General features: G+C 46.1%; 2 long non-coding RNA genes across 8 annotated transcripts in view; both read left to right on the top strand.

Moving 5' to 3' along the window:
* The window catches only part of LOC112424728 (uncharacterized), a 264,486-nt gene that overhangs the window by 39,331 nt on the left and 202,884 nt on the right, over positions 1-22,271 (top strand). The window lies entirely within an intron of this gene.
* Positions 3,812-7,507, top strand: LINC02910 (long intergenic non-protein coding RNA 2910). Its single transcript, XR_011614284.1, has 3 exons — positions 3,812-3,832; positions 4,740-4,832; positions 5,762-7,507. It is a non-coding gene; the product is annotated as a long intergenic non-protein coding RNA 2910 (long non-coding RNA).

The raw sequence follows: 22,271 nt of genomic DNA, 5'->3' as shown, positions 1-22,271 counted from the left end.
TGGCCAGTTGGCCAGAAGCGCCAGTTCTGGGGAGCCTGGAACTCCTAGCTGGAAATTCTTGTGGGCACTGTGCCTGGCCTCTGACGTCTGAGCCGGTTCTGGGTGTCGTGTGTTGGGATGGCATTGCAGTCCCTAAAGCAAGTTCTGGGGAATGGTAGGAATGCATCTCTGCATCTATATTTCCATTCGGTCCCGGTCTAAAGCGGCTGGTCCTCAGAATTGTCTAGGGGGTTTTTAGAAAGAAGAGCCTTCTGGAACCCTTCCTGAACAGTTCTGATCCCGTAGGCCTGCAATGGGCCCTGGAGTCTGTATTTTTGAAAAGCTTTCCTAAGTAGTACTGAGGCAGAATCATCTTTAAGACTAACTTTCCAGTGCAGCTAAGCACACCTCCCCAAAAGAGAAAATCTGTTTGGAAGAAGGGAAAATGCAGAAAATTGGGGAGGCCATTCCCCAACATTCTAACAAGTCAGGGAGCAAAGGGGCAGCAGATAGAAAGTTCCATGCTGGGAGGTCAGTGCTGCAGCCTGCATCCTTAGGCTGAGGTCAGTCTATGAAAAGGCAGATTTGGTGACCCTGCATCCCTTTCTGGGTGCTGAGCTCTGGAGACACATGTGAGGCCTTCTTGCCTCTGCATATGTCCCCCCTTGGACCTTTCAGATTTCCTTACGGTCCTGACAGCAGTGTCCTCTGATGGGATGCACATGCTCGGCTCGGTGACCAGCTGGAAGCCCTAGCTGCTGCTGGCAGGGGCCAGGACCCTCAGCTCTGAGGGTTTGAGTGGACAGACTGCATACCTTGCATCTGGGGTGAGGAAGAATGTCCTAAGAACTGGGTGGCGCACGAGGAATTCACGTGACAGCTTCTCAAGCTCGTGGCCTTCTCCTTCTCTCCTAAAACTGCCCTGAGCTGCCTCTGTCTCCCACCGGGGTGACAGTCACATCTCCTCTCTGATCTCCCTGCTTCTCATCTTGCCCCTGTGCAGCCTGTTCTCCACACAGGGCGATCCGCTAACAAGTCAACCAGCCATGTCTTTCCCTTGCTTGAAATCCTCCGAGGTTCCCTTGCACTGTGAAAATTAGAGCAAGAGCCCCAGGGATCTGTCCCTGCCTGTTTCCTTCCCCTCACTTGGTCCTGTCATGCACCAAACCATAGCCACATGGTTTTTACTTTCTGTTTTTCAAAGAATTTCAAATTCTCTTCTCCCACAGGGCCTTTGCACAAGCTTTTCCCACAGCCTGCAACACCTACCCTTCTTTCCTACACTTGACTTGTTCCCAGAAATTCGTCATCCTGTCTTAAATGTCACCTTCAGAGAGGCCTTCTTCAGCCCAGATACATAGGTAGGTTGACCCTATTGTTGTCTGTGACATTATCTTCTTGATGTCTTTTTGGAATTGATCACACTTTTAAATATAGATTTGTTTTTCCCGTCCCTTCCACAAGGCTGTTGAATGTTGCATGGACCTGTGTCCGGCACAGAGAATGTGCTTGGTTTAGTAGAGTAATTAATATAAGCGGCAGCAGTGAATAACCCAGACAATGTCAATGGCTTGTCTTGGAAAGATTTCTTACTTTTTTTTTTTTTTTTCTTGAGACAGAGTCTCACTCTTGTCACCCAGTTTGGAGTGCAATGGTGCAATCCCGGCTCACTACAACCTCTGCTGGTCTCAAACTCCTAACCTCAGGTGATCTCCCCACCTCGGTCTCCCAAAGTGCTGGGATTATAGGTGTGAGCCACTGTGCCCAGCCAGAAAGGTTTATTTCTTGATCACATGACTTAGCCAGCACAGGTGGGTGTGGACCTCTGCTCTCCCCACTCCACCTAAAGAACCTTCTCCACCTCTTGGTCTCCTTACCTGGAATATGTGGCCTATGAGGTTTGCCAAAGAGGAGAAAATGGAGACATACTAGCTGTTATCAGCCTGGCAGCCACAGGCTTACTTCTGTTCTTGGTCCATTTGCCTGACCAGTCCTATGGCTCCCACCTCCTGCAGGAGAGTGGAGGACAGAGGAGGCAGGAAGGACACTAGGAAGGGTGGGGAGGGAGGAGAGCCACACAGCTGGAGGGGGTAGGGGGGATGCTGGGTAGGCGCTGCTGGGAGGAGGGTAGGCACTGCCAGGAGGAGGGATGCCACTGGGTGGGCACTGTTGGGAGGAGGAACACTGGGTGGGCATTTCTGGGAGGAAGATGGGTGCTGCTGGGAGGAGGGATGCTGGGTGGGCATTTCTGGGAGGAGGGGGCTGGGGAAGAGCCACACAACCCGAGGTCCGTGGCGGGAGGAGATGACAAGAAGCAGGGAGAACACCAATAGAATAAACTCTGCAGCTTCCTTCAGATCATCCCTGCACAGGTGTTTCTCAAAACTCACGTTCAGTGAGAACAGCAGGCATAGACTCCGGACAAACCCTCCGTCTCCTTTCACGTTAGGTCGGCCCACGGGCTGGAGTGTCTGCGTCTTGGCTGGCCCGGCAGTATACACGTCAAGCAGTGCGCAAAGACTCCACAGCCATTCATAGGGACTGCTGGCCTCATGCCCCAGACGGCCCTGGGACGATGGGCCACTAAGGGAAATAAATGATCACGTGACCTCCAGCCCGCTTCAGGGCCGCTCTTGTTCCCCATGCCACCTCCCCCCTTCCTATGGGCTCCCAAGAAATGGGTGGCAGAGACCAGCCCGGTGATCTACCTCCTGCCTTCCCATGACTTCCTCCCAGTCCCGTGCATCTCATGTTTAATTATGAGGCTGTGGAAGAAGGTGGTGATATTAATTATAGGGCTGAGGTTGTGTTACTTGGAGAAAGTCAGTGCACATGTAATTTGATTTTCCTCAAGAAGGAAAATTATATTTTTTTCTGATCTCAAAAATAATTCCAGGGAAATAAATGTGTACAATCACACTTTGGGGTTTTAAACTAATGAGTTTCAGTTTTAAAAAATGTTAAAAACCTTTCGATTTGGAGAAAGCTGGAAGAATCCACTTTGGGATCTGGAGGTTCTCAGGAGCTGTGTTACCTGGGAGTGGTCTCGCTGGTGGGTAGCAGCTTTTGTATGAGAAGGGGCGTGGAATCCCGACTTAGGCAGGGAAGGCTTTGCTGAAGAGGTGAAAAGCCCAGCTTAGGGCTGGGTTTTCTACAGACCAGGAACAAAAGCATTGCTTGGCAAGATTTCTTATCTGCTCAGAGTTAACATGCAGATTCCAAAGGATAAGATGGGGAGAACTTGACATGTTGTGGTGGAAATAAGTCAAAAGAAGGCTAATATTAGCAATAACAATGATAATAACAACCCTTAATTGTGCCCGTGTTAGGTACCAGGCCCTATTCTAAGTGTTGCGAGTGCACTTTGTCATTTAATCTCACGGAGTTCTGAAGGTGCTTCCCAGGTTTGTCCCCATCACACAGATGAGGCAATTGTTCTGTTAAGACTGTTCTTGGGTCATTATGTCAGCAACGAAATCGGCGCTGCCATTATTAAACCCTTACTGTGTGCTGGCATTTGTGTATGCATGCATGTGTGTGTGTGCACACATGTGTGTTTGCGTGTACATGTGCACATGTGTGTGTTGTGTGCATGTGTGTGCACATGTGGAAAGAAAGTGACCTGTGTGGGAATGGAGAATTCCAACCCAGGAGGAGGCTGTGCCTGGGGCTGCCACGAGAAGTGGAAGCCATAGCCATGTTGGTGCCGCTTCGAGAAATGGGTTCCAAACGCACATTTCTTTCCAGTTCTCTGTGTGACCTTGGGCAAGTCACTTCAGTTCCCTGACCTTTGTTTTTAAAAATATGTTTTAAATGTATATAACCATGGACCATGAATAATCACAAGGTGGAGGTGTGCCCGCTCAGACCCAGAGCTGGCACGGGGACCTCTCCCAGAAGGCTACAGGGCTTCCCTCCCAACCCTCCAACTGCTCACTTGCTGAGCCTGTGCTTATCTGTTCAGTGGAACTGCTGTGTGCCACGCTCCTCAGCAGTAAAGCCACCAGGCAAGTGTGACACTCTGTGCCCAGCTTGATGCAAAGCCCCTTGTGTGTGCAATCTTACTGACCTCCCAAATAACATAGCAAGGTCAGTACTGTCACTTTCCCCACTTTGAAGATGAGGAGAGCACAAATTCTAGACAGAAATGGAGGTCATGCAGTGGAAATAGGATCCAGACAGATGAGTCCAATCTCGAGCCTGAATCCTTCCATTCCACACTATGCCTGAAGCTCTGTCTCTCTTCCTAGTTGATTCTCCCCACTTCCCCACCCCCAGATGTATCCCATCACTGCCTGGTGGACAGTAGCCATGACTGAGTTTTGGTAAAGGTTGCTGAATAATCAGGCTGCTGGGTAATGTTTCCATTTCACCTCTCCCAGTCATCATGGGGTCCCATGAAAAAGGCAGCTCAAACTGTAAATGACTCAAAGGAAGGACAGAAAGGTCTTCTGTTTGCACCTACCCTAAGGATTTGGGGTAGACAATGGGAATTTACTAACTACGAATTCCACTGCTTTCCTTGCTGAAAGAGAGGCGTGGAATCAACGCTGAGTGAAGGCATCAAGTTTAAGCTGCTAATTACTTCCTGATCATGCGGAATAAAAGCTACATCCCTTGAAATACACCAGGCAGCTAAACATAATCTTTGCCTTTGCCTGGTGTTGGTTAAGGAATCCAGATGTTACTGCAATAACCACTCCATAAACAAACAGAACACCCAGCTGTGAGAACTGGCTTCTCAGCATTCGTCCCAGCAGAGGCTCTTCCGGGGCTGGGTTCTGACGGTTCCCCTGTTTTAGCACAGCTCTTGTTGGCAGGCAGATGGCTACGAGCACAGCCACAGGCTGAAGGTGAGTCCAGCACAGAACTTCCTGATGGTGAACAGGAGTAAATATGGGGCCCACCCAAAACCTTTGTCTGCTGACTTCTTAGCAAACAGAGGCAGCTCCAGGCTCTGGAGAGTTTGGGTATAGGAGACCATGACTTGAGCGGACTGATATAAGTGGAATGCAAACATATTTAGATGGCACAACTTGATTTATCAATGCTAATATGGAAAAAGCTAGTACTTATTGGGGCTTATTAGATTTTTAGTCTGAATCCTCACAACTTATGAGGGTGTTCATTTTACAGACTGATCTCGTGTGATTTCCCCAAAGATGCCCGATAAGTATATGGTGAAAGTAGAATTTGAATACAGAAGACCTGGCTCTGCTACTTTCTGTGTTTCTGTTTGGTTCAAATCAGCCTTTCTTCTTTCAAAACAACTTCAATGGAACTCATGGTTTTGGAAAATAAACTTGATTTTGAGATTCAGACAATAAGTGCATTTTTAATGTTTATTCTTTTATCTTGGATCTATTTATGAAATGATACGTGCTCACTCAGTGTCAACATTTCAGACAACACAGACAGTACAATGACAAATTGGGGATCAGCTCCAATCTCAGCCCCCCATTTAATATGTTGCTGAATATTCTTCTGAACAGAGTCCATCCCACACTGTCCCATGGTACAAGACGCTCCAAGGGGCTGAAGAGAGAGGGACTTCTGCAGTCAACACATCTGGGACACTCTTGGACAGTCACAATGTGCATTTGGATATTAAAGGCTCTGAAAAGTTCTGCACCAAATAAACCCCCGGATTGGCTTGATCCAATGCCACGTTTCCAAAACCTACTTGCCCATGGGACACCTTAGTCCATAACACAGGTTGGCATTTCTTCTAGAGAGTGTGCTCTGAAAAACACTGGTCTCACAACACCATGCATTCATCCAGCAGGTATTTACCAAGCAGGGACTTTGGGCCAGGTCCGTGTTAGGCTCTGGAGGTGGACCAGTCAGCCCTGGCCCCCATGGTGTCACTTCTCATGGGAGAGGCAGCACAGAAGTCATTGAGAAAATGAAGAAACACACAGGTACTTTCAGATGCTGATAATGACTACCACGAGAAAAAAGAGCTCCAGGTGGTGTCATTTTGAGACAATCTTCTCAACAATGAGACAGAATGAACCATGCAAACTTTGGGGTCTATGATGGTTTTGGGAAAGAGCTAGAGTGAAGAATCCTTTGACATATATTGATACAAATAAAGATACATGTGTATAATTTTATGTAATTGACATCACATTATATGCTGGCACCTGCCTTTTGTAAATGTCACAAATGAAATGCCTTAATGAAAATGTCAAAGGTAATATTACCAATCAATAAATATATTTCACCATCATGTTTAATTTCTGCAGAGCAGTTATTCAAGCACATACTGCATTTTTCTTAGTCACCCACTGGTGGGAATAGAAAGTTTTCTCATGCATGCATTTTTCCCACTTCTGAAATGATCTCCTTAGAATAAATTCCCCGAATTGGATTGCTGGGTTCAAAGGCATGAACATTTTACATTTTTATACAATAATGTCAAACCACCTTCCATAAATGATGCTTACTTTACTTTCCCTCCAAGACTGCATGAAAATGCCCGTTTTCCTAAATGCTTGCTATGACTGGTTTCCAACTACATTTTAATTCTTGTTCAATCTGATAGGCAAAAAATGATATTTAATTTTTATTTGATTGATAATGAGCTTGAATGTGCCCATTCGCCTTTTGCATTTATTCTTTTATGAAACATCTGTTCATATCTTTTGTCAATGTTCCCACATATTAACTTGTTTTCTTATTAATTTGTTTAATTAATTTGTTTCTGTGTATATTGTGAATATTAGCTTTGGTGATAAGAATTATGGAATTATTGTTGCCTTTAGTTTTGCTTATCATGTTTAAAGCCATTCAGAGATGCTGTAAATGTGTATGTTGTTAAATTTATGTCTTATTTTGTGTTTTCTGATGCTCATATGTTTAGAATGGCCAAGCAACCCCAACTTATGATTACATACATATTCTCCCATATTTGCTTTTAGCATTTTTTTTTTCATGTAAACCTTTGTTCTTTCAGGAATTTACTTTGCAGTAAGAAATGGACTGGCTTCCAGTTTTATGTTTCCCAAATGGTAATTCAGCTGTTCCATTTCCATATTCTCCCTTATTAGAAATGACCACTGTATTATGTTCTAAAATATCTACACACTTGGGTCTCTTCCTATAATCTCAGTTCGTCTCTTTGAGCTATCTTTTGATTCCTTTTTCAAAACACAGTGCTTTACTGAACTGTCATCATCTTATACATTTTTAATATCTAGCAAAAAGAGTTTCTCAATGCCACTCTGTTTCAGAGTTTTTCTGATGGTTGTAAGATGTTTATTCTTCTAGATAAACTTTAGAATCACTCTTTTTGTCCAAGGTAAAATATATCCCACATTGAGATCATACTGAATGTATAGACTAATTTGGGAAAAAAATATGTTTTTATTGCATTGAGTCTTCTTATCCAATAAAAAAGACATGAATTTCCATGTATTGAAATCTTTTAAGAAGATCTTCACTGAGACTTATTTTTGGCTCTTCACATGTCCTGCAAATGCATTGTTACATTTATTTTGAGGTATTTTAAGGGAAATGATTTTCTAAAGTGTGTATTTTCTTTTTTTTTTTTTTTTTTTTTTTTTTTTGAGACGGAGTCTCGCTCTGCCGCCCAGGCTGGGGTGCAGTGGCCAGATCTCGGCTCACTGCAAGCTCTGCCTCCCGGGTTCACGCCATTCTCCTGCCTCAGCCTCCTGAGTAGCTGGGACTACAGGCGCCCGCCACCTCGCCCGGCTAGTTTTTTGTATTTTTTAGTAGAGACGGGGTTTCACCGTGTCAGCCAGGATGGTCTCGATCTCCTGACCTCGTGATCCGCCCGTCTCGGCCTCCCAAAGTGCTGGGATTACAGGCTTGAGCCACCGCGCCTGGCCAGTAAAGTCTGTATTTTCTAACTTGTTATAATTTACATGTGAGATAGTCATTGATTGTTGTGTATTATTTATAACTGATCATATTACTGTATTTTTATTGTTTTATTAGTTTTTCTCTTATTTTGGGTTTTCCTGGAATACAACCTTATTATCTACAAATTATGATTGTTTTGCCTTTTCCAGTGTTCATGACTGTTTTATATTCTTGTCTGATTGCTTTGTTCAGCACTTCTAGAATGAAGTCATGCAATACTAGTGATAAAGATATTCTTAACTTGTGACTCTCATAGAAGGCTGATGGTATTTCTACAAGTAAATTTGATGGTAATTTTTGGATTGGAATGTGCATTAAAAAAATTCTACAGTGCTCACACTTGGAATCCCAGCACCTTGGGAAGACAAGGCGGGTGGATTGCTTAAGCCTGAGTTTGAGACCAGCCTGGGCAACATTCCAAAAGCCTGTCTCTACAAAAAACAAACAAATAAACAAAAGCAAACAGCAACAACAACAAAAAACAGCAATTAGCCAGGCATGGTGGCACACACCTGTAGTCGCAGCTACTCAGGAGGCTGAGGTGGGAAGATCACTTGAGTCCTGGAGGTGGAGGTTGCAGTGAGCTGCGATGGCATGGCGCCACACCACTTCAGTCTGAGCAACTGAGTGACAGCCTGTCTCCAAAAAAACAAAAAAACCAAAAAAAAACCAGAAACAAAAAACCAACCAAACGAACAAAATCTTATAAGAAAGAATTACTGATAATTTCAAGTATCAGAAATGGATGTTAAATCTTATCAAATGTCTTTGTGACTTATAAGAAACGATCATATGCTGCTTTTTCCTTTGCCCTATTAACGTTATGAGAGTATTTTTAAAAGTTTCCTAAACCATATAGCTCCTGGATTTTGCGAATCAGTTCCTCACCATTGTGGTGTGTTATTTGCCAGCGCTTTTCTCTAGCTTTTTGCATGAACTTTCTCTAATTACCTTTTCTGCAGGGAATCTGTGTCAGGCCCTGGCATTCAGGTTATGCTGACTGTGGAGAAACCATTCAGTGACGTTTTGTCTTTCTCAATGTACTGGAATTGTTTCCATAGTACAGAAATAATCAGTTCTTTGAAGATTTGAGAAAATAGGACTCGGGAAAGCAATAACTTCTATCCCACTGTTGGGAGTATAAATGGTTTCAGCCACTTTGGAAAGTCTTTTGTTAGTATTTAGTTAAGTCAAAACATTTATACCCTATGCTCCTGCAACTCTACTCCCCTATCTGGGCCCTAGAGTAGGAGTCTCCAGTGTTTTTGGCACCAGGGACGGGTTATGTGGAAGCCAATTTTTCCACAGACTGGGTTGGGTGGGGGATGGCTTCAGGATGATTCAAGCACCTTACATGAACTGTGCCCTTTATTTCTATTATTATTAGCACATTACATTTATTGTGCACTTTATTTCTATTATTATATTGTAATATACAATTAAATAATTATACAACTCGCCATGATGTAGAATCAGTGGGAGCCCTGAGCTTGTTTTCCTGCAACTGGCTGGTCCCACCTGGGGGTGATGGGAGACAGTGACAGATCATCAGGCTTTAGATTCTCATAAGGAGCTCGTAGCCTGGATCCCTTGCATGTGCAGTTCACAGTAGGGATCACGCTCGTGTGAGAATCTAGTACCGCTGCTGATCTGACAAAAGGCAGAGCTCAGGAGGCCATGCAAATGACAGCGAGCAGCTGTAAATGTAGGTTAAGCTTTGCTCACTCGGCAGCCACTCATCTCATGCTGTACGGCCCAGTTCCTAACCTGTAACCGGTTCCGAACCTGTACTGGTTCACAGCACAGGATTGCGGACCCTGCCCTGGAGAAACTCTCTTATGCATTCTCAAGAAATGGTATGTGTGAGATTTTTCATTGCAGTGTTGTTCATACTGGTTAACAAATCAGAAATGACTTAAATGTTCCTCAGTAGGGGATTGGATTAGGTAATTTATGCAATGGATTACTCTGCCACAGGTAAAAGGATTAAATCAGGTCTACCGATATCAACCTGGAAAATTCTCAAAAACTTAGTATGGGGGAGGAGACGGTGAGAAGAAAGTGAAAAAGAACATGTTCATCATGATACAATTTGTGTAAAAATAACAGAAAACATTGTTATATATAATTTTGTTATATAATAAATAACAGGAAACAATGTTATAAGTAATTAAAACATAACAGGAAACAATGTTAGATATGATTTTGTGAGCCTAAGTGTGGATAATATATACACATATATCATCAAAAGCACAGAAGAGAGCATGTTCATCACCTTCAAGAATCAGGGTTTCCCCTGTGGAGGGAGGGAGCGGAGACAAAATGGTAACAGAGAAATGGGGCTTCAAAGGTCTCGTAGTATTTTATGCATTAAGCAAAAAAGCTCTGTTGTAAATACAGAAACATATGATGTCTTTGAAAGCTGTGGGGTGGGGCATAGATATTTGTTATATTAACCACACTTCGTTTATGGTCTTTATGAATTTCTATCTGGTTTCTCCATTAAGGACTAGAGAGGTATTTCAAAGGCTCCTATTGTGTTTCTACCAATTCTGTCTGTTCATCTTCTTTTTAAAAATTGGGGGTGGAGGCTGGACACTGACAATTGTTACTCTTGAGTTAGACAGCACAGTGCTCAGCCCGGGGCAGATGTCCAACAAACGCTAGATGGCGTCATCATCCTCTTCGACACTTTGGCTCTGGGTGCATCCCTCCAAATCCTCTATTCCCTTGCCTTGGTGTGAAGCCAGTGCCCTTGGAGTGAACCCCCTTGGCTCCCAGCTCTTCCCAGGTTGAGCTGGGCTTGGCGCCCCATCGAGAAGTTGGAGCACAGGCCCTTGTGCTTGGTGGGAACACTATGTGTGTCCCTTGTTGACTCCTTTGACTTACAACATGATTCCTAGGTTACGCTCCAGCACTGCCTGCCGGTGAGTGAAAATGACAGGGCCGTCTCTTCTTACCTGGGTCCTGCCGTTCACCTGACCTGCTGGGATGGGGCACCAGCCCAGGCAGACAGTTTATCTTTGTCCCTGGTAACCTGTGGTCCAGGCCCCACTCTCACATCTCTTACTTGTCCATGAGCTAAAGTGACTCACCTCACCTGCACCTGTCACTCTGACCTGATTTGGATGACTTCTGGTGGATTTCCATCAGTGTGGCATGGTGGTGTGCTTTCCCCAGTTTCAGGGAAGGCTGACTTTACTAGTCTACTTGTGGATCCCTTGGGTCAGTGGATCTTACTTTGGGGTGATTTTGCATGATGGGGATGTTTGGCAATGTCTAGAGACATTCTGGTCATCACAGCTGGGCAGGGAGACGGGGAAGGTGTGCTACCAGCATCTAGTGGTGGAGACCACGGATGCTGCTGAACGTTCTAAGATGCACAGGACAGGCCACCCCGCCTTAAACAAAGACTTATCCTTGAAGTATAAATAGTGCCCAGGCTGAGAAACTCTGCCTTAGGCCCAATGAGCCAGTTTTACTCTGTTGTGCCTCACTTGGCTTCAAGAGCTGGGCTTTGGAGAGATGGCATGCCCTTGACATTGACGTGGTATGATGTAACAAGCACCAGGCACCTTAGTGGCATAATATGACTGCTTAGACTTTCATTTGCATTGTCATTTTGTTAATGTGTAGAGGAGGAAATATTACTTGAAGTCAGAAGATGGATCTTCGTTAGGCCACCTTCTTCCACTCATGCATGCATTTAACAACTATTTATGGAGCATCTAGTATGTGCTGGATATAATGCCAGATGATGCCCTTTTAATACTCCCAGTCCAGCAGGAACACAGGAAAAAAAACCCAACCAAACAAACAGATAGCTGCATGTCTTGGAGATGGTAACGTGTAGCAGAAAGGAAATAAGAGCATCAGGGAATCCAGTCCCGTAGACGGTGTCTTAGCCTCCTGTGGCTGCTGTAACAAACACTGCATATTCAGTGGCTCCAATCACCAGAATCATATTCTCTCCAGGTGTTGGTAGGGCCCTGCTATTTCTGGGGGCTTTAGGAGAGGATCCTTCCTTGCCTCTTCTGGGTTTTGGTGGTGTCTCCTGGCCTTCCTCCCTGTGTAGCTGCATCGCTCCCATCTCTGTCTCTGCCCCCATGTAGCCTTCTCTGCATCTGCATCTTCTTCTCTCTTGTCTCTTGTAAGGGCACATGTCATTGATTTGGGGTCCACTGTAATCCAGAATGATCTCATCTCAAGATCCTCAATTACATCTGCAAGGACCAGGCCCTTCCTTCCAAGTCAGGTTACAACCACAGGTTCTGGGGATTAGGATGGATGTGGATATATCTTCTGAGGAGCACCTTTCAAACCACTAGAGCTCAGCACAATTTTCCCTGGAAGCCCCTATAGTTGATTTCTTTTCTGTTGTTTTTTCTCTTTAATCACCAAAAGGAGATGCATGGATTAGGCCAAGCGAGATTCATCCACCTTTCCTAAACACATTGTTGTTCAAACATAGACTTCTAAGAATCCAGAAGAAGGCAGGCAGCCAGCAGGGTCTGGCTCTCCCTGATTTTCAGATATGCCAGACTCCATCTTCTCTGTATGTTTTTTTCTTTTTGCTTAAAACAGCAGTTCTGAAGCTTGGGAAGGCGTCAGCATCACCTGGGAGCTTTGCTAAAACGTTCTCCCCTGGAGTTTCCGCTCACAATGTGCATTTCTAACAGGCTCCCAGGTAAGGCTGATGTGGCCAGTCCAGGGGCCACACTCAGAGAACCACTGCTCTGAAACATTCTACCTGCTCCTGGCTCTTGTCACTCTTGTCTTCCCCCTCGAGGCTCCCTTTTGCCCAGAGCTTCCTGGTGTCTCCGACCCATGGGTTTCACCCTTCCCTTCTCTTCTGTGGCATTTACCACAGAAATCTTCCCTTCAGCTCCACACAGGGCACATGTCTTGCAGGCAGCGATGTTGTCTTTCTGTCTCTATTTTCCCAGCACCCCGCACCGCGTATCCACAGGGACGGCGATGCTGAACGTCTGCTGGATGAACAAGTGAATGAGATTCATGCCCGTTCTTTTCCTTCTCTGCAGAGTGCCTGAGCCTGCCAGGTCTTATGCTGTGGTAGGCTCTGGACTGGAGACTGTCTGGGTTCAATTAGTGCCTCAGCAACGTGACTCTGGTTAAGCCATTTAACTTCCCTGAGCCTCAGTTTCCCCATCTGTAAAATGGGCACAATAATAGCACTTACCCTAATCTCAAGAATATCAAATGTGATAAAACCATATAAAATGTTCATTGCATTTATTAAGTGGCTGATCCGTGTTAATTACTGTTAATATCATTTAAGGCTGGAGGAGTGCACCTTAGTTTTCTCTTGTTGGGACAAGACCAATTGGTCGTGTGTGCCCCTCGGGTTAACCTTAGGGCAGAACTTCTCTGGTTTGGGGTGCAGGCCTCAGGGGTGCAGGGCTGAGAGGCAGAGGCTGAGTCAAGCCCAGGGAGAAGGCTGGTGTGTTGCCCTGGAGCACCAGTTTCCTCCGTAGTCAGCAATGTCAGCCTTTGAAGACGATGAAGACAAATACAGTTACATTACAGACAGCGACAACAATGCTTGTGAATTTTTAAGGTAAGATACCTAGATTTCAGCCAGGTCCTGGGCTGGGGCCCCCTCCTTGCCACATTCCCTTCCTTTGCTGCTTCTCCCATGGCCCCTGCACAAGGCTGCAGGCTGAGTGGGGCTCAGGCCTTGTAGCAGTGAATGGATTGATGAAGCTGCCCTTCAAGGCCCTTCTCTTTTCCTTACACAAATGCTTTTGCAACTCCTGTGCCCCGAGGCTCTTTTTTAAACTGGTGTAGGCCCCAGTGGCAGGGCTGACACCTGGCAGCTAAGCCTGGGAGGAGATGCTTTTGGTTGTTCCATGCCAGAATAGTCCAACCTTCACCTCCCTGGACTTTTGTGCTGGAACAAGGCCAATCAGTTCCGTCTGCTCCTTCCAGTGGTGATTTGCTTTAATCAAACAATTACATGTCTGGGAGAGCTCCCTGCCTGCCTTGATTATACATGCATCACCCCTGCCCCGCCTCGCACACACTCCCCAAGTCACATTCATCCGATTTCATTACATTGCAGATAAACAACACACAGAAATAGATAATGCAATCACCACGGCCCCGTGTCTAGGAGAACATCTTGTCCGAGCACAGGAGCAATTTCACCTCCACTTGGCCATGTCCTTGCTACCGCCGGTGTGGTCTTGGGCCCTGCGTCGGGAAGCAGGAGGGCCTGGCCTCCTTCCTGTCTCATCTCACTGTTCTTCCACACACAGCAGGCAGCAGGCTCCCAGCCACCCTCCCCATCACCGTCCTCTGATTTGTGAGGTGCCTGACAGGGAGCCAGGGAAGGGCTCACTCCCCAAGCACAGTCTCCCAAAGTGGCAGCGTCTCAGCACCTTGCAGAGCCAGCATGGTCATTTCAGAAATAGCCACCCAGGCTCTAGGACAGGGTTTCTTAGCCTCGGCACTACTGACATTTTGTGCAAGAGTCTTCTGTGTCGTGGGGCTGCGCTGTGCACGGTACCCTGGCCTCTATCCACTCAATGCCAGTGCACTCTCTCCCCAGATAGGATAACCAGAGGCATCTCTTGACAAGGCTAAATGTTCCCTGGAAGTCAAAATCACTGCCAGCTGAGACCCATTGAGAGACAGGAAGGTGCGGACGAGGCTCAGACTGTCAGGGGGTGACTGAAGAGCGGGTGGTCAGCCCCTGAGAGGCCTTGATGGAGCCTGTCAAAGACCCTGCTCACCTGACCCCTGACCCCTGACCCCTGACCCCTACATGCGAGCTCTGCCCAGGCCTTGCTCTCAGCCTCGGGGTGGTCTGCATGCAGAACCCATCCCACCTGCCCCCTGAGGTGGCCCCTCCTCTGCAGGGTTGCTTTTTGCACAGGTGGAGACTCTGACTACACGGACAGTCCCCCCCTCTGTCATGCTCAGCACTGTCCCCTCGAGGTCTCATTGCTCACCGGGAACACCCAGGCCCTTGGCTTCCTTTAAAGCTGGTGTTGGGACTCAACGAATGCCTCTGTCTTTTGGCTGGAAGCTCCAGTATTATTTTCCTCTTTTTATTGGATTGTCTTTCTTGAGGTATTCAAATAATAAGATGAAAAATATGTCAAAGCCTAGGCTGTCGGCTGCAGGGACTGTCAGGCCTCTATTCAGGAGGCTGAGCGGGTGAGGGCTTTTGATTCGGAAGCGATCATACTCTGATTTTTTTCCAGAATTATCATTTATAGATCAAGTGATCTAATCTGTCCCAATTTGCACATCGTGACTTTAGGTCTTTATCTGCACGTCTAGGCTTCCCTTTTCGATTTACAAAACCAAGAACAAGAAAGGCTGACCTTACAGCCCCTATGAGGCCTCGGCCCAGACGGCTGCCTATAAAAACGGCCCATTCATTATGCAGTCGCCCCAAATGGCTCAAAGGTATAATTGGCACATTTGACTGCATATTGCTCGGCCCTTTACATATCTCTTCTGATGTGTTAAAATTAGCTTCTTCCCAAACCACAAAAAGAGAAAGGAGTGTCCTTTTTAAGCAAATGTGGGGAAAAAGCTCCTCTTTGTCTGAATCAGTTAAAAGTGACCCCATCTAAAGTCAAGGTATGTACCAAGCGACCTCTCAAGGCAGCACCCAGACTTAAGATGTAAGAATTCTCCTTTTTTGATTGGAAAAAAAAGACTTTCTTGACACTTCAGAACCATCATAGCAAATGGGAACCAGAGAGAGGGAAGGGGCGGAAGGGCAGAGACCCGAGGTGTACAATGCCCCTGGGTCTAGGCTTGAGCGAAGTTGTGGGAGTGGCGGGGACAGCATGTGGCTCATGGCACACAGAAAGGATTTGATGTAACTCAGCCCTCCCCTGTGCCCCAGGTGAGTATTGTGTGTGCCGGCTTCTGTGGCTAGGAGTACAGCACGCAGGGAGGCTCAGCTGGGTCTTCAATATGCTTCCCTCCCTGCTTCATCTCCATTTCACTGCAGACAGACCCAACCTCAACCTCAGGGGTTAAACAGCTTCCCTGGGTTCCCCAGGGTGCAAGGGAAAGAGCAGGAATTTGAACCCAAGTCTGTCTGACCCAAGGGCCAAGCTCGTTACAGTTTTCTGGTACTGAGGTTAAGGGAAAAATCAGTCTTGCTTGATTTTCTTCCCTGACCAAATAAAAGCCCCCAAAGACCTAGATAATTCATCTGAGGTTATAAAACTAAAGTAAAAGACAGCCCTTGGGGAACAGTCCTGGTCTTGAACTTGAGCTGGTGTTATTGCTGGTGGAGGTGCCCACAGTTTTCACTTGTGGACTCAAGCTCCTTCCCTGACAGCCTGCTGCAGAGAGCCCTTCACTGACAGGATCCGGGTGATGCAGCCTCCAAAGTAGGAATGGGCAGGATGTGCACCGGGAGGTGAGAGGCTGCTGTCCTGGGGCACCGGTGGAAGGAGGTGCTGAGAAAGGATGCAAAAGACATGCTTATTTGACTTCATTAATGTTTTAAGGGTGACCTCTATGCCCCAAGCAGAGAAAAAAGAAGTGAGGAACTATTAGCATTTTTTATCACATTTCATGGGACAAACATCTAAGGGGCAGATGTCATAGTGGTTAAGAACACAGATCTCAGAGTTAATCAGACTGGGATCAAGTGTCAAATTTGCCAGTTTTTGGTTGTGAGACTTTGGTCAAGTTACTCTACCTTTCCAGGCCTCGGTTTATGCATCTGTAAAGTGAGGATGATTGTAATCATATCCATTCACTAGCGTGTGAGGCCTGATAGCTAGTACACAGAGCATTAAGGAGAGCTGGGATCTGTGCACTCACGGTCAGAGGTTGTGTTGTTTCAGCTCCGTTCTGTTCTCTGCTTGATGTGTGACTTTTCTTTGGTCCCTTTGATCGCCTGAGCCTCAGTTTCCTCATCTGGAAAAAATAAAAGCAAAAAAGTTCGGGCCAGAGGGAGGATCACTTCCCAGTTTGGCAAAGAAAGGTAGAGAAAATGGAAAGGAAACAATTTTGTAAACTGCAAAATGCTGTGGAAATAGACGCAGAGATTCCAGAGAGACGGGACTGATGAATGGCTGGGCATTGTCAGGCGCCTCCTCGCAGGACCCTCAAACCATTAAGAAGAGCTTGACTTTGCTGCCCCCAATTCTTCCTCTGTCTAAGACTTGAGATTCAGAGATGAAAAGTCAGGGCCCACTGGAAAGACGATGGAGGGATTCACACTGGCTGGAATAGCGTCCAGGCTCTCTGTTCTTATATAACATCTGGGTTATGGGTGGCATGAAGAGGAAGCTGGGAGAGGCGGCGGCAGTGTCCAGGCAGTTGACATACTGAAGGGGTGGGTGGAGGAGGAGGAGGGGAAGAGAGGATCACTTTGGATATCAGGAGATTGATTTTGGGGTTTGGCAGGTGGGACGTCAGGAGGGTATAAGGTAATTGAGGAAGAAAGGAAATTTGGAGAAGTGATGCTTTGGGTTATGAATAGGTTTCCCATTAATGTCTGTGGAGAGAAGCAAGAAAAGATGGTAATTTATTTCTAATAATGTTTAGCTGTTGGAATGTGTGTCTTTGAATGCTATTCCATGCAAAGACTGGGCCACATGGGGCACTGGTATGCATCTGTGCACATTGCAAAGGTGGTTTAAACATCCTCTGAGAAATGAGATATTTCATCACGGGGCAGACAGTGTTTTGTGTTCCACACAGTGTTTTTGCAAGTATTTTTCCCTTTGAGTCTCTTCCAAGCCCTCTGAAAAAGATATGGCATGAGTTATTATTATTATTATTATTATTATTATTATTATTATTATTTTGACAGAGCCTCCCTCTGTCACCCAGGCTGGAGCGCAGTGGCATGATTTTGGCTCACTGCAACTTCTGCCTCCTGGGCTCTAGCGATCCTCCACCTCAGCCTCCCGAGTAGCTGGGACTACAGGTGTGCACCTCACCATGCCCAGTTAATTTTTGTATTTTTATTAGAGACAGGGTTTCATCATGTTGGCCAGGCTGGTCTTGAACTCCTGACCTCAAGTAATCCACCCACCTTGGCCTCCCAAAGGAAATTTTATAATGTCTTGGTCCTAAGGGTTCACCTTTCCTGCTTGCTCTTAGAGTAGGATTCTGAGTCCTTGGCCATGCATGTTAAGCCTCAGCCATTCACTAACTGTTAAGCTTTATGATTGCCTCAATCATTTCATTTATCCATTTAAGGAATGTACATAAGTGCTCCCCTTTGCCATGCACTGTGTTGGGCAGTGGGGGTGCAGCATGCATGATCAGGCATAGTTTCCAGATGAAGTAATATGTCAGAAAATTATGGAAGGATGAACAGGAAGTAGTTACAAGGACAGGAGGCAGGTGGAGAGAGACATGCAAAGCAAAAGCACCCAGTATGTCAAAGCCTGGCTCAGAAAAACACAGCAAGTTTGTGGAGATCTTCTCACATGTGTTGTCTTGTTATCAAGCGTCCTTTTGTGTTTCATACATTAAACTAATGTAAATGGCATAGAGTTCACCGAATCTATCTGCAATAAATTGCAAATAATTACATGTTATAAGTAAAATTTGCCAAGAGGCCACAAGAAATTGTTTTAATTTATTGTTCATTTTAACCCGATTTTCCTGTGTGTCATTGAGTTTTGAATTTTTAATATTTTTTCTAGAGTTCATGTTAAGACATACCAGAAGCCAGCAATTCTGTTGTTCTATTTTACTAAATATTAGTTATTTTCCAAATAAATGATTGGCAATGCATGTTAACAAATATTAGTAAGTTGACAAAGTAACTTATTGAACTATCACCACCTTTTTATGCTTAATAAAGTTCATCAGTTACATGGTATGCATATGACATTCAACATCAACATTCTTTTAGAATACTACAGAGTTATTTCCACTTTAAAGCAGAGAAAATTGAGGCACAGGATGATTCAATGATTTGCCTCTGTCCTCCTGCCAGTAAAGGGTCGAACTGGAATCAGAAGTCAGCTTTTCCGATGGAGGCTAGCGCCTGTAAAATCGCACGTGGAGGAAGGACTCTTGTATTTGAGAGTCTAAGGGCCTTTTCTGCCTAATCTAAGGTCTGTCTGTTTCCCTGTATCCAGGCTGGGAGGGGTGTTTGTGCAGAGGGTCCCTTGGAGAACTGTTACATTATGCAAACTTGATTATCCTGTCTGACATTATTGATGTCAGCAGCCATTGTGAAATGAAGTTTGGGAGATGGAGTGTGGAAGGTGGCACTTGTAATTTTTAATAATCATCCTCTTTTAGTTCTTGGGGGGAGGCAGTGGGGGAGAAACAGAGCTTCAGGGTTGTGGATGCTTTAATGGAATCTGTCTGTCACAATAAGGAAGTAGAGAAAATCTTTTAGCATTCTACAGGCAAAATCACGGGGCCCGAACCATGGGTTTTTTGGTGAACAGAGATGCCGTACCATAAAGGCAGATTGAGAATGACTGCAGGGTCAATGAGATTGTCACCCCCTGAGGCAGGGACGATGTTTATTCATCTCTGAAATCTAGTGCCCTTCACAGGGTTTGGCACTTAGCTGGAGCTGGTCCAGTGAGAGCTGATTCCAAATACACTCTGTAAAGGACCTTGTCTGTGTAGAATTTCAGCGTCTCAGGCACTGTGATGACCACCTCTCCCAGTTCAAAATCTCCACATCCAACTACCTGATCAATTTCTCCCTTTGGATGCCAAATGACCAGAACAGGACAGATAATGTCCCCTTCAAGAATTTTTTCTCTTATGTGAAGCCCAGTGAATGGTGTTAACTGTCTACTCAGTCTTCCAAGTAAGTGTGACAGCTTGGCATCATTTTTAAATTTCCATTCTCCTTTCTCCACATACCAAATTATTCACCAAGCATTGCCTCTTCTATTTTCTATCTCTTGAATTTTCCACTTCCCTCCATCTCTACCAACACCTCCTTGGACCATGCCAACACCATTTCTTGCATCTGAGTTTCAGCAATCTCTCAATTGGTCTTCCTGCCATCACCTTCATTAATCCATTCTCCATGTAGTAGCTCGAATGACATCTAGTTAACCTTTACTTAAAACCTCCATGGCTCTTGAGGTCAACGTTCAAGCTCATTACGTGGCCTAAGGCTTTTTGGGGTATGATCCCAACCAATTTCTCCATCTGTCTCCCATCCTGCTCCCTGCCTGCCTATCTTCTTCCGGTTCCTCTAATGCCATGCCTCCCCACAACGAGCCTCCACTCATGCTGTTCCCTCTGACAAGAACATCCTTCCCCGATCTTGCCTCTAACCAAATCTTGCTTATTTTCCAGGTCTCAGTCTCTGTTCTTCAGTGAGGACTTCCCTGAAAAACAGTATAAGCAAACATTAATAAAGTCCTTGCTGTGTGTCAGATACTTGCCTTTACATAGATTAACCTGTTTAATCCCCACAATAACCCAATGACATAGATAACATAGGGTCTACAGTTAGCAGATGGAGAAACTGAGGCACTAAGAGGTAAATGAACTTGTCCAAGGTTACATGCAAGGTAGAAGAGCTGGGATTCAAAGGCAAGTGTCTCGGTTCCCCAGTCTGTGTTTTAATCGCTACACCCTGACTCCAGACTATGCTGAGTTGTACCCGCTGTAGGCTGGAATTCACTTCCACTGCATTCCTAATGCTTACGCAGCATTATTCCCCGTCTCTAGTTACAGCATCACAGGGACAGGAACTGTGTCTGTCTTGTCCACGGGTGGGTCCCCAGTGCCTATACAATGCCTAGCAAGTCACAGGCGCTCATGAAGATGTTTTCTGGTTGAATGAATAAATGATTAAAATTCTCCCTAAGCAAGCGGCTGTTGGAGCCACTCTTGTTCCCCAGTGTGTATCAGATTCATTTGGGGGCAGAGAGCAAAATTGTCTGCATGTGGCAGGTGAGATGCCCCGTACGAGGTGTTTGGATACAGTCGTATGTTGAAGAACACTTTACCTCTTGGTTGGTATTTCCCTACTTCCACTCCCAATATGGATGGCAGCCAAGCTTTCATTTTGCAGGTCCAAGCCTCCGTGTCTAGAAAACGGAGGTTTTAGTGACTTGTCTATTGCAAAAGCAAGAATTGGCAGACACCATGGCCGTGGGCGTCCTCTCTCGCTGAGGACAGGAATGGGGCTGGGCTGCAGCATGCCTGATGAGAAGCTGCTGTGGGTGGTTGGGCAGTCGGGCACTATTTCCCATGGCGTGGAGAGCAGCTGAGAGGGTCCTGTGGGTCACTCTGTACTAGAATGGACAGCAGCCGGGGGTGCCCTGAGCCCTTTCCCTGGAACTGAGTGACAGCTCGGGCTCAGGGGACCAGCAGGTGGAGCAGCAGACTTGGGCTGAGGTCCTCGCGGCCCCATCTCTGTGGGGCGTCCACTATGCATGAGTCCAGTCCTTAAAGATATCATGGGGTCAGGGGAGTAATAATGACTGCCGTTGAATTTGCTGTCTCTTGGATAGTGGCGGTTATTTGCAGATGAACTTTGGCTGAAAGAAAACAAAGAAGGTGGTATGTCTTTCTTCCTAGTGTTGGGAATAGGAATTCATTCCAGCTATGCTTGTTGCACATCTCAAGCACAGCCCAGGGCTCAGGAACATCTCGGGCTTGTGCGCGTCTTGGGGGCTTACCACAAAAGGAGGGCTGGTTGTGTGAGAGCCATGGCAGAGTCTGGGGCACGGCGGGTGCATTGCTGCAGGATGAGCCTTTGTGAAGGGCTAGGCTTGCTGCTTTGGGGCAGCTCCCAGGATGGCCGCCAGCAGAAAAAACTCCAGGCCTGGCTCCGTGTTCTTTCTCCCGGTCCCCACCTTTCCTTTATCCATGGTACATTTTAAAGTCTGATTTCAGGGGCTTGGGAACCTCCCTCTGCCAGATCCACCTGCATGTTTGCGTCTTGGGCTCTGACCACAGTCTTTAACCCTCTGAGGGAGTAGTTACCACTTTTTCAGGTCAAGGGGTGGGTGATGGTGAGAAGATAGCAAATAAGCCTCTTGGGGGAGGGGTGCAGGGAAAACGCTGATGTTTTGGAGTATCCCCCGTTACCATCATTGTGCTTAACGTGTTTGTTACGAAGCCACCTGGTGATGCTTGCTTCTCCTCCTACGAGTGACTCCTTCTCTATCCAACAGGGGAGCCTCACAGTGGGTGCCTTTGCTCAAAAGGGACCCATACTTAGGGAGGTGGCAGCCAGCCGAAGGGCAGCCAGGAGTGAAGAAGAGTGAACGGGAGGTGAGGTGGGAGAGGAAAATCCACCTAAGCTGAACGTGGCTTCAACAATCAGTAGCAGCGGGCAAAGCCGACGTGACGTTAGGAAAATTTAATTAGAACATGCAACTTATATACGTAATTGGATGCTTGGGGCAGTAATAATGCATTTTCACAGTACCTCAACCATCCCCCAGGCTTGT

The sequence above is a fragment of the Macaca nemestrina genome, chromosome 15 (genome assembly GCF_043159975.1).
Source record: "Macaca nemestrina isolate mMacNem1 chromosome 15, mMacNem.hap1, whole genome shotgun sequence".
Taxonomy (NCBI): Eukaryota; Metazoa; Chordata; class Mammalia; order Primates; family Cercopithecidae; genus Macaca; species Macaca nemestrina.
This window is presented reverse-complemented; position numbering and strand designations above follow the sequence as displayed.